Below are 16,525 nucleotides of genomic sequence, written 5' to 3'. Positions count from 1 at the left end.
TACTATGTCAACGACCAGTTATTTATTTTGTTCTTAATCTTACGAAGTTCTAGATACCCGGGAAAATCGGACAACCGAAATCGACCGTACAAACGAATGAGAGAGGAGAGAGAGAGAGAGAGAGAGAGAGAGAGAGAGAGAGAGAGAGAGAGAGAGAGAGAGAGAGAGAGAGACAGAAAGGTAGATTCGTGTTCTCTCGGCAGTGGCCAGTAAAACGATGCTAAAGCCTCTCAATTAGCGTCTCGTGTTTGTAGTACGTTGTGCTCGTGACACTTAACTAACGAGCACGTCGTGGAAAAGCGACGATGCGTTTAATATCTCAAAGACTTGGGATCATGCGCACGCATCACTTCCATAACTGGTAGTAATAATAACAGTAATAATAATAATAATAATAATAATAATAATAATAATAATAATAATAATAATAATAATAATAATAACAATAACAATAATAATAATAACAATAATAATAATAATAGTAATAATAATAATAACGGCACTTATAGAAAAAATCTTTTACAATTTGAGAAATGATCATTGATTAGAATTGAAACAATCTTCTTTTTACCTACTTTCTATAAAAATAGAAAATTAAGATTTAGCTTAATTTCATTTCGAATTCTTTCTTAATTCGCTTACACTTAAATTTTGTACGTGTGTATACATGTATATATCGATAGAGTTTAAAGAAACAGAGCGTCTCTTGTTTGCGTTCCAGTAACCAAAATGAATGATTCATGATGATTGGAAAGAGATAGAGGTCATATCGAATTACGTTTATTCCGTTACGTTTCTTTTGGTCGTATTGATTAACGACATTATCGATGTCACTGTAAGAGCAATTAAGTTTCAAAAAAACGTTTATTTATTCATTGAAAATATTTGTTTATTTTAATGCATTAAAAATAATAACTATTAAATAATTAATATGTGTAGACACATATTCATGTATATATATATATATATATATATATATATATATATATATATATATATATATATACACGCACATATACATATATATGAATTAAATATGCACATAAAGGACACTTTGTGCAAGTTCGTATGATGTCGCGATAACGATAAGATGGCGTCACCCTTGGCATAAAAGCATCCTGTTTTACATCCTTTCGTGCGTTATCCTTTTTTTACTCTTGCATTCTCTTTCTTTCCATCTCACTGACGTTCTTTCCTTTCGTTTCTCTGTTTTCTTTTGCTCTTCTTTTTTTCTTCGTCGACCATTCTCGCAGTTTGTCATCGTGTCACGTAACACCACGTGTGTGGTAATTCTGACACGTGTGACTCTCTCTTTCTCTCTCTCTCTCTCTCTCTCTCTCTTGCGCGCGCGCGCGCGCTCTTGCTTTCTGTATTTCTGCAACGTTGTGCTTTCGAGAACCAAGCTAACTCCCCTGGAGATTACAATTTTACTGACCACCATAATGTTTCAATCAATGTTTCATGCATGATCGATCTTCATCTTTCCCCAGTCCGATCAACCTCACCACTCATTTTCCACTTAAATTAATTGAAATTGATAGTTCAATTGGAAATATACAAAAGAGAAAGTTAGAAACTTTGATAGATATGTGTAAATTTAAATGATCTACACAATTCGATTCGATAGATCGAATTCTCTTCATTTCTTTTTTTTTATCGTTTTGAGCGAAGTGAACGGGCAATTTTTTATCAGCGATCAGATCGTAAAAAGATATTTACTATTTAAATATCTTCCTCTATTTATTTAGATATCTTGATTTCGTCTTAATCTCATCAAAGAAACTGAAATACATATAAGCCGCTAATAATGATAGTAGTTTGAGTCATATATTTTTTTTCTTTCTTTTTTTCCGCTTCTCTTTCTTTTTTTTTTTTTTTTGGACACATTTAAATATTCGAATTATTTAAAATATTAATTTTGTATATAATGAGACAAACAGAAAAAAAATAATTAAATGAATATATTTATTATTGAAAAAAAGAGAACAAAATCTTTTACGTAATTTGAAAAATTTTTAAATAGTTGTAGTGTGCAACAAAATATATTTCTTGACATCTCGAATGAATTAGATCACTTTCATAATTATCAGCTGATATGTTTATGGGTTTGATTTTAGGAATTTTATTAATGAATGAAATTAAAAAATTTTTTCTTTTCTTTTTGTTCTTTAAATATACCTTTAAAAAAAGTCTCCGAAGAGATTAATTCATTTTATTGAATTTGAATCACCGAATATGTTATTGTCACATTTTTAGTGAAAAAGATAGATAAATATCAGAAGAAGTAGAGTAAAAATTCGATCACGTAAGCTTTGAAATTTATTCTGGAATTGCAATGGCGATTCTTGTCTGGTAGACGGCTTTTCGCGGTTAGAATTCGTTTTCTGGGCCTTGCACGTTCAATACTCTCTCGCTTTATTTGCTCTTCCTCCTCCTTCCCCTCCTCTTCCTCCTCCTGTTTCTATCTGCGTTCGTAGCGAAATGCAGCTCCTATCGATTCTCGTTTTACTCTCCTTTATCCCCTTCGCTTCGAAAATTACTGGTATCTAACCTATACTGACTTTTGCACAAATATTTATATTTATTTTCTATTTGTTTATAGGAATTTTTTTTCTTTTTTTCTTTCTTTCTTTTTTTTTTTTTTTTTTTTTTTAATGTGATAAAAATGAGATTTGAATTTTGTATTATGTATGAGAGTTAGGTACTTGTACCTGAATTAAACTGACTTATACAAATATTTGCATATATTTTTGAGAATTGTATTTTACATATCGTTAAATTGATTATCTTTATTATACGAAATTTCGAACCTCAATCAAATCTTTTGTTTGGTTTTACGATCGTTAGAGGGTTTTAGGGATTTTAAGGGTTTCAGATTTACTCGACTTAAGTCGACTTTGTTCGCCATAGAATTTCGAAACGCTTTCAATGATTAACTAGATAATTCACGAAACTATCAAAACAGTACTTGGGATTAAATTAGAATACAAATTCAAATCCTAAATGAGTATTTGTTATTTTTTATGATTGGAACAATGGCCGCTGGGAAACAATTTTTTCAACATTTTCGAACTTTCTAGTAAATTCTCAATAAAAAGTTTTACTTTTATAATCGAATTACTTCAATTTTTTTTATCTTTGAATAGATAGATAGAGATACTAAGAGTGATAAATTAATTAATAAAGTAATTATACAATAATGTTTTCACGAATAACAAATGGAAGCCATCTTTCCAAGAAAGATAAGAACGACCAGACGCGGCCATTGCTGCAATATGGCTGACTAACGTACTCTTCTACTCTTAAAGAGCTACTCTTCTCTTGTATGCGATGAGCACGGATAATTCAGAGCTCTTTCAATTCGAAACGCATCGACTGCTACGTCGAGCCAAGACTCAGACTAATGTGTAGCGTAGATACACGGTATACATTTTTCAAATAAAGTCAACACATTTCACTAGTTATGTACAAGAAAAGAATAATACGAATCTTTCCGTAATATAATTCATTCATATCGTGTTTTGAGAAATTACTTCGAAAAATAATAAAAAATTATGTGGATGCGGTTTTCATTTTATACAGGCCATCTTCTGTGATTTTAAAAATCGATTACTCTTTTTCGAGACATTTTAGATTAATTTTTTTTTTGCTATAAGTCTTAAAAAGTCTCAGAAAAGTATAATTGATTTTGAAAATCATTTGGAAACTTTAGACGCGCCCTATCTATACTTAGCTATTATAAAGTTTAGCTATAATCAAGTTTACTTATTTGTAATTTTATATAGAAATATTTCATAATCAAAATACTGACTATTGCATCAATCGTTACATTATCTATTATATGGATTTCCTTTTTATTTTGTGCAATGATTGATATGGCGTGTGTTTGTTTGTATATGTGTATGGGATGGTTTATGCAATTTTTTTATATGTTGTTATATTGAAACCGCGTTCTCTCATGTTACAGGAGGGTATTCCGTAATTTTATTTTATCATGTTATATATCGAAATCGTGTTATAGGAGGGTCGCGCTTGTAATTTTCTACTTTTCTGTAAGAACACCGCGAGTACGTTCGTTCGAACGAAGATAAATGAGCGTGACGATCGAGAGCCGTAAAAGTTGGATTTGGAGTTAACTGCATAATGACTGCTCGGAACCGGAACTTTAATGAAACGGGAAAGGGGGTAGAGGATAGGCGAAACGAAGGAATTTGTCATGCAACGATGCAGATTTTGTCGTAAGACATAAATTGTTATGTCTTGTCGACATTTTAAAAAATCTATTAAATTCAAAACTTCTATCGAATTTTTATAAAATTAGACGATTCGTCGAAGTAATTTTTACATTAATAAATTACATTTTTTTTTTGCAATATAATTTTAGTTAATTTGTGTGTGTGTGTGTATATGTGTATACAGTATGATAAAATATTATTTATTTCTCGTAATGTGAAAATTTCTATAAATTCAAGATGGTAACAACAATTCTATTAACAACTAGTTAATTTAAATGCAACTTCCTGCTTTTTTTTTATCATGAAGATTTATAATCATTTTATATGTGAATGTTATAATATTATTCGAAAGGGTGGGGACTAATCCAAGAACTAAGTTTTTAAATTGGCAAAAAAAGATTCCACGCCATCTTGTCTCCGGTAATATATATATATATATATATATTACCGGCCTTGTATTATATATATATATATATATATAATACAAGGCCGAGGCTACGATACACACGATGTTTAACGCAAGTACTGGTTGAAGATACGATCTTAAGAGAGCAGGTTGAGCTTATGTGGTACTTTTATGCAGGTGTCCGTGCATCGTCACAGACGATATAATGGGTTTGTAACGACATAACGGAATACTATACTCGAAGAACGTGTGGTATCAAGAAAGAGAGAGAAAGAAAGATGTGGTGGAATTACGAGCATAACGACGCGCCATGCACTTTGAATGTGCAAACTGGATTCAAGTATCGTCTCTAGTATTACTGGATCCTGTTCGTTAGTCGAAATTAACATCGACATTCATTCCAGTTCATTTTTTTCCTTCATTTTTGCCCTCTATTACATTTTCAAAAAGTTATATATCCAATCTCTTTTTTTTTTCTTTTTTTTTTTTTTCTTTTTCATACATTCATCCGTAAAAAAAAATGTTCCCTACATATTTGTTATGTGAGAAACTAAGTTTCTCCTTTTTTTTTTCTTTTTATCCTTTCATATGTAATGTAAGAAAAATCTTGCATATATATATATATATATATATATATATATATATATATATAGATGTTTTTAATGTAGAAAGAACTTTTATACGTATTATTCTACAATTTATTATTCTTTATTTATTTTTTTTTTTATAGCAAACGTACAACTGAAACTTTATCATCGCATTTCAAAAGTCATTCAAATCCAAATTACAATACAAAACAACAATAAAGACAAGACAAAAGTAAAAAGTTAGAAAAGTCTTCGAAGTGTAGATAAAATAGTTCTCGAATATGTAAATTTATTCTCTCAATAATGTAACCTGATCCAAAAGTCATATAGTATAAATCAGAAAATTGTCGAGGCGAATATCGTATTTTCGTCAAAAGAATATTCAGGGTATTATTTTAGACAGGAAGAGCTCCCTTTTTCTCTTTCTTTCTCTTTCTCTCTCTCTCTCTCTCTCTCTCTCTCTCTTTCTCTTTCTCTCTCTCTTTCTCTCTCTTTATCTCTTTCTCTCTCTGTATTCTCCCCTTTTCTCCCTACTAGCAGCACTGATCCTTTCGTAAGTGAATTGCAGGGAGAATCGATCGACGGAATAGTGTGTCCGCACTCAGACACGTACCAGTACTTATTGTATATACTTAAAAAAATAGAAAAAGAGAGAGAGGGGGAGAAAAAGGGGGATTGTTGTAAGAGGAAAAGGGACATAGAGATCGTGAAAAAAAAGGGACGTGAGAATTAGAGTGGAACAAAGTTTAGAAGAACATACAACACAGTAGTGTGACCTATCCTATGTACCGATGACGCACAACTTAACTTACGTCGAAAATTATGCATGCGAAAGAGGGGAGTAACGATAAACTTCGTTGAACGAAGAGTCATTATCCTTTTTATGGAACATCTTTTATATACCAGAGAGTGGTGGCCTTCTACCATAATCGAGAGCTGTGATTTATTCTCTCCCCGACTAAACGAGAATATATATCTTTGAGGTAACTGGAGGAAAATAAAAAAAAAAAAAACTAAGAAAAAAATTATCGGTGGTTAAAATTAATACGAAAAGATTTTAATAATAGTTCCTTATACAATATAAAAAATAGGTTAAGAAAAAAAATGTGTTTTTATATGTGTATTTATATATCATTTAAATATTTGTTTTTATCTATAAATATTATTATAGATATGATATACCTATAAGTAGGAGTCAAAATTAATTAGGCTTATAATTTTATTATAAAATACAAATACAAATTAGTCTCGTATTTTCATTATCTGAACAAAAAAAAATTAGCCTAGAAAGTCTTGAAAAATATTTCTTAAATCATCTAGGAATTTAATAAGATATTTTATGTATTAATATATATTAAAATAATACATATTATATATTTTTATTTATTAATTAATTTATCATATAAATGAATACTTTATTTTTTTATAAATTTAACTCTGAACATTATTTAAATACGCCGAAAATTTGATCGACAGATTATAATCATCTTAAGAGAGTTACACATGTGAATTTAATTTTACTCATGTTTACATATATACATACTTACATACATATGTATATACATAGGTATATGAAGTTTATTCGAGAGTTAAAATTTCACTTAAATCGATTAATTAATTGGTACAACATTCGGTGTAATTTCAACGATAATGACAATGTTTTGACAAGAGCGTTCTAACATATAAATACATACATACATGCATACGTACATACATACATACATACATACATACATGCATGCATGCGTACATACATACATACATACATACATACATACATACATACATATATACATACAAGATACATATATACGCAAATAAATGCCACTTGAGACGTGCTATACGTATTGCACCTGCGTGCATCATAATCCGGAACGAGACGATAAGTTTTCACTCAAGCGGAAAAACTGTACCTTTCAACCAAGTCATCTGTGACCCTTTAGCAAATCGTAAACTTTATACCAATGCATCCCATTTATTTAATGCGTTTTATTCGCCTCCTACAATCAATTTCATCTTAGAATTTTTAATTTGGTTTTATATACCAAATACATGTTTAAGAATTTTTCATATATATATATATATTATTGTATATATATATATATATATATATATATATATTATTGTATATATATTATTATTATATTATATATCCCATATTAATTTATAGAGAGAGAACATAACATAAAAAATTATATACACACACGCACAGATACACAAAGTTATATAATGTGAAAGTTACAATATAAGTGTAAGATTTACTCACGACATAGTAGTATTATAGTATGTTGAAAATAACTATATATGTTGATACTAACATATTAATATATGCTGTTATATTATAAACAATACTACAAATTTCATACATTATATATCATGGTTCTGTCAAAATTAAGTTGTAGAGGGTTAGAAAATTAATGGGAAAAAAAAAAAAAAGAAATCAAGAATCATAATAAGAAAATGATTTTTTTCTTCTTCTCTATATCCGATGGTTTAACAGCACTAAATGAGAAAAAAAAAGAGAGAGGAAGGGAGAGCGAGAGACGAACAGAGAAAGTGGCTGAAGACATCGGTAAGCAAGTATAGTATGAGCTTGAATAGAGAGAGGTTGGTCTTAATATACAAAGAGAACATCACATCATATCTCTCGACGCCAATGGGATATTTCCAATAACGAGTCTATTATAAACGACTAACCGAGTTTTTCGTTATCGAGCTACACATTGTGCTCGCGAGGATTCTCTCTTTCTTTTTCTCTCTCTTTCTTTCTCTCTCTCTCGCTTTCTCTGTCTCTCTCTCTTTCTCTCTCTCTTTTTTTCTCTTTGCCCTGTCGCCAACAGAAAATTGCACGACGTCGTTCGTTGCAAGAACAGAATTGTCAAGTGGCGATATAACGTTGGTATCTCAGGCGTGCAATTGACTAATGGTTGATAAATGATAACTATAATGAAACTATAAATTGACATTACCTATCTCTCTTCCTCTCTCTTTTTCTCTTTCCCTCTGTCTGTCTGTCTCTCTCTCTCTCTCTCTCTCTCTCTTTCTTTTTTTTCTCTCTCTCTTTTTCTCTCTCTCTATCATATTTAAATATAAATGGTGTGTAAATCAATAACATATTTTTTAAATTTGACTTCGACCACTCCGATCAAATATGATGGAATTTTATTCGAAAAATTTTATTCTTTGCACATGAATTAATTAAATATAAAAAAAACACGTGTGATATTCTATATGTATATTTTATAACTGACAATTATAACGACGGCGATGAAAATGACGAATATCCCGTATCGCATGTATATCGAGGACGCAATGTATTGGTATAAAAAAAAAAAGGAGAAAAAAGAAAAGAAAGAAGAAAGAAAGAAATAAGAATAGAGAAATAGATCTCGGGATCGGAAAAGTCGGCCGAAAATGCTGCAGTGCGTGGATTTTTCTTTGTGTTGGATGTCGAAACAAAAAGGAAAAAAAAAAAAAAAAAGAAAAAAGAAAAAAGAAAAAGGAAAATACAAAAAAGCGGAAAAAAAGAGAGAAAGAAAATGGTCGGAGTTTGCATCGACATCGATATTTAGAACCTTCTTTTTCTTCTTTTTTCTTTTTTTTTTTGTTTCTTTTTTGTTTTTTCATTCGACCACGAGATTCACAGTAGCATTAATATTCTTTACAATGCCAAATTTGTCCGTCGTTAATCTCAGTCAAGCACAAACAGACAGTTTCTCCTTTCCCTCTCATAAGAGAGACAGAGACAGAGGTAGATAGATAGATAGATAGAGAGAGAGAGAGAGAGAGAGAGAGAGAGAGAGAGAGAGAGAGAGAGAGAGAGAGAGAGAGAGAGAGAAACGGATGGAGGTCGATGGCAGACAAACGACTTTTAACGGGCATTTTATGTACACACACACGCGCACACACAAAATAAATACATTTACATTCCCAATGCATTTGTTGATACATTTACTTCTTCGACATTTTCGTATTAGTTATCATAATATTACTTATTATTAATTACTATATTATTATTTATTACTATATTATACTACAATATTATTTATTACTATACTAAAGTACAGTATTAAATACTAATACTATAGTACAGAGTATTAATTACATACGTAACGTTACTTGTACTATAGTATCAGAATATTATTTATACTATAGTCCAATTACAATACAGTTACTAATAATACGGTATTACTTATATTATAATATAGAGTGTTACTTTAATGCTATATATTGTAGAGTATTATTTACTTTATAATATAGTATTACATATACTTATGCTATAATATTACGTGTACTTATGCTACAGTACAATATTATTTATTCCATATAGTATACTTATATTAATATAGTATAAGTTGTACATACTATAGTAATATAAGACTCACAATAAATCACAATTGAATGTAAGAAAACGAGATGGTTTGGTAATATTGAAGAATTCTTAAAAATAAAAAATTTCTATCCTAGATTCTAGAGATATTTGCATATGTATAAATTGCATCAAATACGTTAGAAAATCGAGACATTCCGAGCAAGTAACCGATATTGGAATAATCGAATATTATTTAGAGATCCTTGAGTACCATTCGGGTGTTCCAATATTGAACCGAGTAAATATTAAAGAAAGCAAAGAAAAAAGAGGAATATACAAACTCATATACATGCACATATAAAGAAAGAGAGACGATCGATAAATTCAAAGAAATGTGCAACGAAGCGAATAATATAGAAGCCTTTGTAAAATCGAACGGATCGATGATTCTCATCTAAAATTTGTTTAACAATCTCGAATAAACCCCATATATATATATATGTATATATGTATATATATCTTTATGTATATATGTATATCTTTATATATATATGTATATATATATACATCTTTATCACTCTTTTTTATTTTTTGTATAATTTTTTTTCTTTATTTTATTTTTCTGAATTTTTACATCCGCATGTATCTGTGTATGTATGTACTTTAGGGAAAGATAGTAAAAATATGAATATCTATACAGTAGCGAAAGTATGTAGTACATAAAGTAGACAAAGTCTTTTTAATCATAGTGCAACGTTTAATGGCGGTCTGTCAGTAATAATGGCGGCAACCCCAAACGACGAGAAGAAGACGAAGAATCATGACAAATAACTCTGTACGGTCGATTCAGGTTGCAGACTCGCCTCTGGAAAATTGTCCTCCTTTTTCTCTCTCCTCCTCCTCCTCCTCCTTCCTCTCCTTCATTCGTACGCTACCCTACCTCCTACTTCGTTTTTTTCTTCTTCCACTGACCTACATGATATACTTTCCCTCTTCTTTTCGTCCAACTCGATTTTAATTTTTGTGTAATTTTTATCTGTTTCATCTTTTACATATTTGTACGGTTCGGTTATGTACCAACTTAAAAAAAAAAAAAAGAAAAAAAAATTTCGAGTCAGGCTTGAAATATTTTTTTTTTCTTTATATATATATATATATATTTTTTTTTTTTTTTTTTTTTTTTTTTTTTTTTTTAAGAGGTAGCAAGAAATAGATATTTTTGCGGAATATATTTTTGCGAAATATAAAGAGTTGGGAAGTTTTTTTCAGAAGGAGAAAAAGAATTTTTTTTTCGATTTTTTTTCAGTTTCTTTTCCCGCCGACATATTTTTGAAGGGGTCGTTAAGAGTCTTCATTAGATTTTCCATTGAAGTAGAAATTGTTTTTCTTTATTTTTAGCATCCGTAACTAACCAGAGACGAAAAAAACATTTTTCTATCTATTTTTCTTTCTCCCACTTCCTTTATTCTCCTTTTCTTTATTTTTTTTTTTCTTTTTAGAAAAATTGTAAATAGCTTTCATTAGATCTCCCTGGAGTAAAAATTATCTTTCTTTCCAACATCCATGATTAAATAGAGATCCAGAAATGCAATTTTTTTCTTTTTCTTTAAAGCATCAATTTTTTTTTTTTTTTTTTTTTTTTTTTTTTTTTTTTTTTAATATATATATATTACGAATAAACGAATTTGCTTTGTTGCCAAAAAAAAAAGAAAAGAAAAGAGATAAATCGAGTATGTGTGTGTGATGTTGTGTACGTGTGTGTATATACGTTTCGTGAAATGACATTCACTACGTGCGAAATGAAATGTTACAAGCTGAAGAATCCGCCTGAATGTATACAATTGCACGTACATGTGTACTTACTCATATGTGCATACATACATGTAAGTACTTACCAGTGATACGTTCTTTTGAAGAAATCTATATTTCTCTCGTTGTGTGATATATAATTGTTTATATATACCAAAAGGAATCGAGTGTACAACAAAATAAACACATATATATATATATATATACGTTTTTATATATACTGTATATATATATAAAGTACATAAGCTTTCTGTTCGAGCAATTGTCCGCGACTGTCGCCTTTCAAATCTGCCTCTCAATGAAGTAACGCATTAAAAAAAATGTTTGGAGGATAACGTGAGATTGATTTTCTCTTCCTATAATAGAAATAAATACGTTAGCTATCAGTTGTCATCGAATAACATCAACATTGTGGTTAAGATTCCACTATATTAAAATTATGTTTATTATTGAAATAATCTATATATAATTAAAATAATTTAGGTTTGTTTTAAATATTTATTTTATCAATTCAATTTATTATTATTATTATTATTATTATTATTATTATTATTATTATTATTATTGTTATTATTATTATTATTGTTATTGTTAATTATATATAATCCATATTTGAAACAAAAAAATTATATTAACATTGAGACATTTTGTTTTGATTTTTATTACATCGTCGAACAAGGCCGCCATTGTAGTTAAGATTTAATTATGTTAATCGTAATGTCGACTATTAAAATAATTCGACATAAATAACATAATAATTAATGTTTTTACATAAAGGATTTATTATTAATTAACGTTATTATTGTTATTAATGATGTCATTGACATTTTACTTTGATTATTATCTCGAAACAAATCTAATATAGGATTATATAAATTATTCATATATACTTATAACGTTTATATATATATATATATATTTACCGATAGCATCACCATTAACATAGAAAATATATATATATATATTCTTGTTATTATTATCATTATTATCGTTATTATCACAATCACATGACTCGCTGAATGTGAACGCAATAAGTTTAATATTTTAGCGAATAAATTTCATTCGTGACCGTAGACGGAAATAATTACGAAGGTAGCGGTAAAGTGGATGTGCGATGTTAAAATGGTGGATGAGAAGATCCTTCGAATGTTCTTTCTTTCTCTCTCTCTCTCTCTCTCTCTCTCTCTCTCTCTCTCTCTCTCTCTCTCTTTCTCTCTCTCTCTCTCTCTCTCTCTCTCTCTCTCTGTCTTTCTCAAGTATTCTACAGTAAAGGCGTATCATTAGCTGTGGCGTGTTTTATAGACGTGAATTCATGAATGGCCTCCGTTCATTACTTCAACGATTTCTACAGAGAAAGAGAGAGAGAGAGAGAGAGGCTGCATAATGCGTTGGCGTCTCGTTTTAATGTTCGATTCTTATTATAATCGACGAAATTAAGCTATTACTAGCATTGTCAAATGAAAGTAACCTTCAGAAAGAGAATCGTATTTTCAAAACGACCATATTTCATTTAAGAAGCAAATACATACGCACGTAAATATTTGTTTGTTATTATGATTTTGTTCTTTTTATTAGATTCAGATAATGTTAAAAATATTATTACCCTCTTGCAAATATACCTGAAAATTAAAAAATAAAATCTTAATAAATAGTTTTTAAAAAACAATCGTATCAGTGACCATTCTGAATTTAAGAATCATATTTGTGTGTAATAGAAACTATTAACTAGTTTGAAAAAATGTTAACAAATTTATCAACCTTTCGTACAAATTTATAGAGGTACAAATTAGAAGGAAATGATCTTAATAATTAATTTAAAAAAAAAGCGATCATATTAACGGCCATGTTGAATTTAAGAATCATATTTGTCTTTAATTATATTTTGTTATATTAAATTTTATTATATTAGAAAAAAAGGATTAAAAAATTGTATTGTATTGTATAAAATCATAGATCTAAAAATTAAGGAAAAAAGATCTTGATAATTAGTTCTGAATCAGTTTCAAGTCAGTAAATAACTTAACACACACACACACACACACACACACACTGAGTTAATTATCGACCAAGAATAAAGGACTCCATAACGATCTTAAAAGTGCATTGCAAAATTATGAAGTTTGTATGTATTTCTCTCCCATTTGGTTTAAAGTGTAAGCTTTTCTCTACATTTAATTTTACAATACACATGCAATTTACGATTCATACATACACATATACATACATATATATATATATATATCTTATACAGAGTTCATTTCTTCTCCAATAGAATGTGTTTAAAGTAAGCGAAGCTTGCAAGCTTTGAACTGGGTCAAAAGTCGACGCGTGACTACTTGCCAACCTACTTGGGAATGGGTTGTTCGAACTGACTCGTAAATATTCTCATACGTGTACACACGCGTCTTGTCTGTGATAAAAATATAGGTACTTTCTCTCTCTCTCTCTCTCTCTCTCTCTCTCTCTCTCTCTCTCTCTTTCTCTCCCTTTTTCTCTCTCTTTTTCTCTGTTTCTTGCTCAAAGTACTTATGTCTGTATTTAGTCTGTAACAATTTTTATCTCTTTGTAACTTAGTTGAATTGTGAGACAATCTCTAAGTTATTACCTTTTTTTTAACTAATTATCTCTCTCTCTTTTTCTTTCTCTCTCTTTCTCTTTCTTTTTCTCTTCCGATGATTCAACGGGGTCGACGATCCGTTAGGAGCTTCGACGAATCACCATACACCGGCGTTGTGTACGATGATAGCGGCTAATTTCCTTTGGAAGGATGAATAATTCATTTCCGTTTGGTCGTATCAACAAGGGATTCTTCGTGAAATCGACTATTCACTTTTATGTAGTTATCTTCGTATCGTTACGAATATAACAGTTTATTGGGAATAAGTACAATATACTGTACAAAGAGAAGATATTGAGAATAATTTTATTGAATCTTCTTTTTTTTATTTGGATGTTATATTATTTTGAATTGTGGTAAAATTTATTATATATACAAGTATTATATAATAAGTATACGATGATACGAAAAAAAAGAAATACAAATAAATAATAAAATAATGTAATAATATAATCAATATTAATTAGTAAAAAGAATAATATAAGATATTATATTATTTTAAAATATAATATTATTTATAATATATTCATGATATTATAATACATATTACATAATTGATATCAATTTTATCAACAATAATATTATATTATTATATTGTCAACAACATTTTTTTTTCATTCCAAGTTATATTACTTTTAATCGTGGTAAATTAGTTAATTAATTTAATCGTGGTACTTATAGTATATACGATTATATAGTACTAATATTATGTACATTGTAAAAATAATTTCTTTTTAGAGAATTCTTTTTCTTTTTTTTTTCGATATACAAATATGTACTTCATAATAGATTTTGTGATATCGCAAAAAGAAATATCGTCCACCATTAAGATTTTTACTTCGGTTCAGAGCGTGGCCCACATTAAAAGTGAGATCAAACTGAGGCCCGAGTTGGTACTTTGCCAGAATAGAATATTGTTTCTTATAAGAATAAAAGAGCATCCCGCATTCTCTCAACACAAGAGAATAGAGAAAAAAGCAGCATTAAAAAAGATTCTCCTACTTTTTCATAATAAGGGTATATATAATAAATATTGTGTACGTAGGCGCATTTGTTTCAAACAAATAATAAATTGTCATTGGTCCAACAAAGACTGGAAGGTTTATTAATTAAAACGTTAATTATTAGATATATATATATTTTTTGTACCATTATTATCAATAATAGTTGTTTCAAATTCAAATTACTTTGGTCATTTTACTATTAATATGAGATTAAATATCTACCATTTTGTGAGTCAATATCTACTAAATATCTATCAAATGATTCGAAATTATTTTGAAATTCTTATCGCAAAATTTTGTCAAATCTATTTATATTTGCTTAAAATCAACGCATAAACACCTATACCTATACGCAAATGTATATATTGAAAAAAAATGTTATAAGATAAATATTTATAAATTTTATCCTATATTCATAATGTATTACACAAACAGTGTAAGATGCATTTAAGTTTTGAAAATGTAATTGGCAGCATACATTTTTATGGAAAATTATAGTCGGAGATTCTTTAGAAAGAGGACACATGCAAGTAGAACACGTTTAACAGAAGAAAAAGAACTTCAAAGGGGGATTTTAACAAAATTTCGTAGAATTCTCAAAGCGTTAGATTTGATGTGTTGAATTTCTGTGTGCAATCGACCCATTTTCTAAAAGCGTGTCTCGTAGAACGTTATTCGGAGCTTTGCTCTTTGCAAAATATTTATAGCCTCTTTCCAATACATAAGCAAAAGGAGGTTCGAACTTTTAAATAACGCGCCCTCTTTCTAATCTAATTGTGTACATGTCTGTCCTGCTGCTGTGTGTGTATGCTTGTAAAAAGTATTTACACGTCATAATTGGTGAACCAAATCGTAGGGTTGCGTCGCTACTCGTTCGGAACTGTCTTGAAAAGTCAAGAAAGACAAATAAAGAGAAGCGTCAAGTGGAATGTACAGAATGTTAATCGTTTAATGGGGTATAATCGGTTAATGGGGGACCCTTGCATTCAGTAGAACCCACCATACGTGACGGATGTATAAGACCACCGACTCTAATGCTTCTATATTTATTTTTATCCGACAAAGAAGATTATATCCTCTTTATCTCTCTCTCAAAGACTTTCTTCTTGCATTTATTTGCTTCTTTGTGAAGTGCATTTTTTTTTTTTTTTTTTTTTTTTTTTTTTTATAGAATGAAATATAAATGCATTTTTTATGATTTCACTTCTTAATTTTTATCCGAAATTTTATACATACGTAAATACACGTACACATATTATATAAAAATATTTTTCAAATGTATCGGGCATTTATTTTTGTTTTATCTTTTATTTATTTATTTTTTTTTTTTTTTTTAATACCTACTTATAAATATTTTTTCAGATTGAATTTCTTTTTTGTATTACTGCTACGTAACTTAATATTGTTGATTTAAAGCATATGCATGTAAAATATAATAAAATACATGTGTATAAGTATATATGTATATAATCTTATAATAACATTTTCATAAATGCGAACAAAAGAACAGACTATAAATAAATAATTTATTCTTCATTCTTCTTCATTCTTCTTT

General features: G+C 29.0%; 1 protein-coding gene across 8 annotated transcripts in view; it reads left to right on the top strand.

Moving 5' to 3' along the window:
* The window catches only part of LOC124949267, a 35,930-nt gene that overhangs the window by 5,560 nt on the left and 13,845 nt on the right, over window positions 1-16,525 (top strand). The window lies entirely within an intron of this gene.

This window comes from Vespa velutina, chromosome 5, assembly GCF_912470025.1.
Source record: "Vespa velutina chromosome 5, iVesVel2.1, whole genome shotgun sequence".
Classification (NCBI taxonomy): Eukaryota; Metazoa; Arthropoda; class Insecta; order Hymenoptera; family Vespidae; genus Vespa; species Vespa velutina.
The sequence above is the reverse complement of the archived record's forward strand: the minus strand, read 5'-3'. Positions and strand labels throughout refer to the sequence as shown.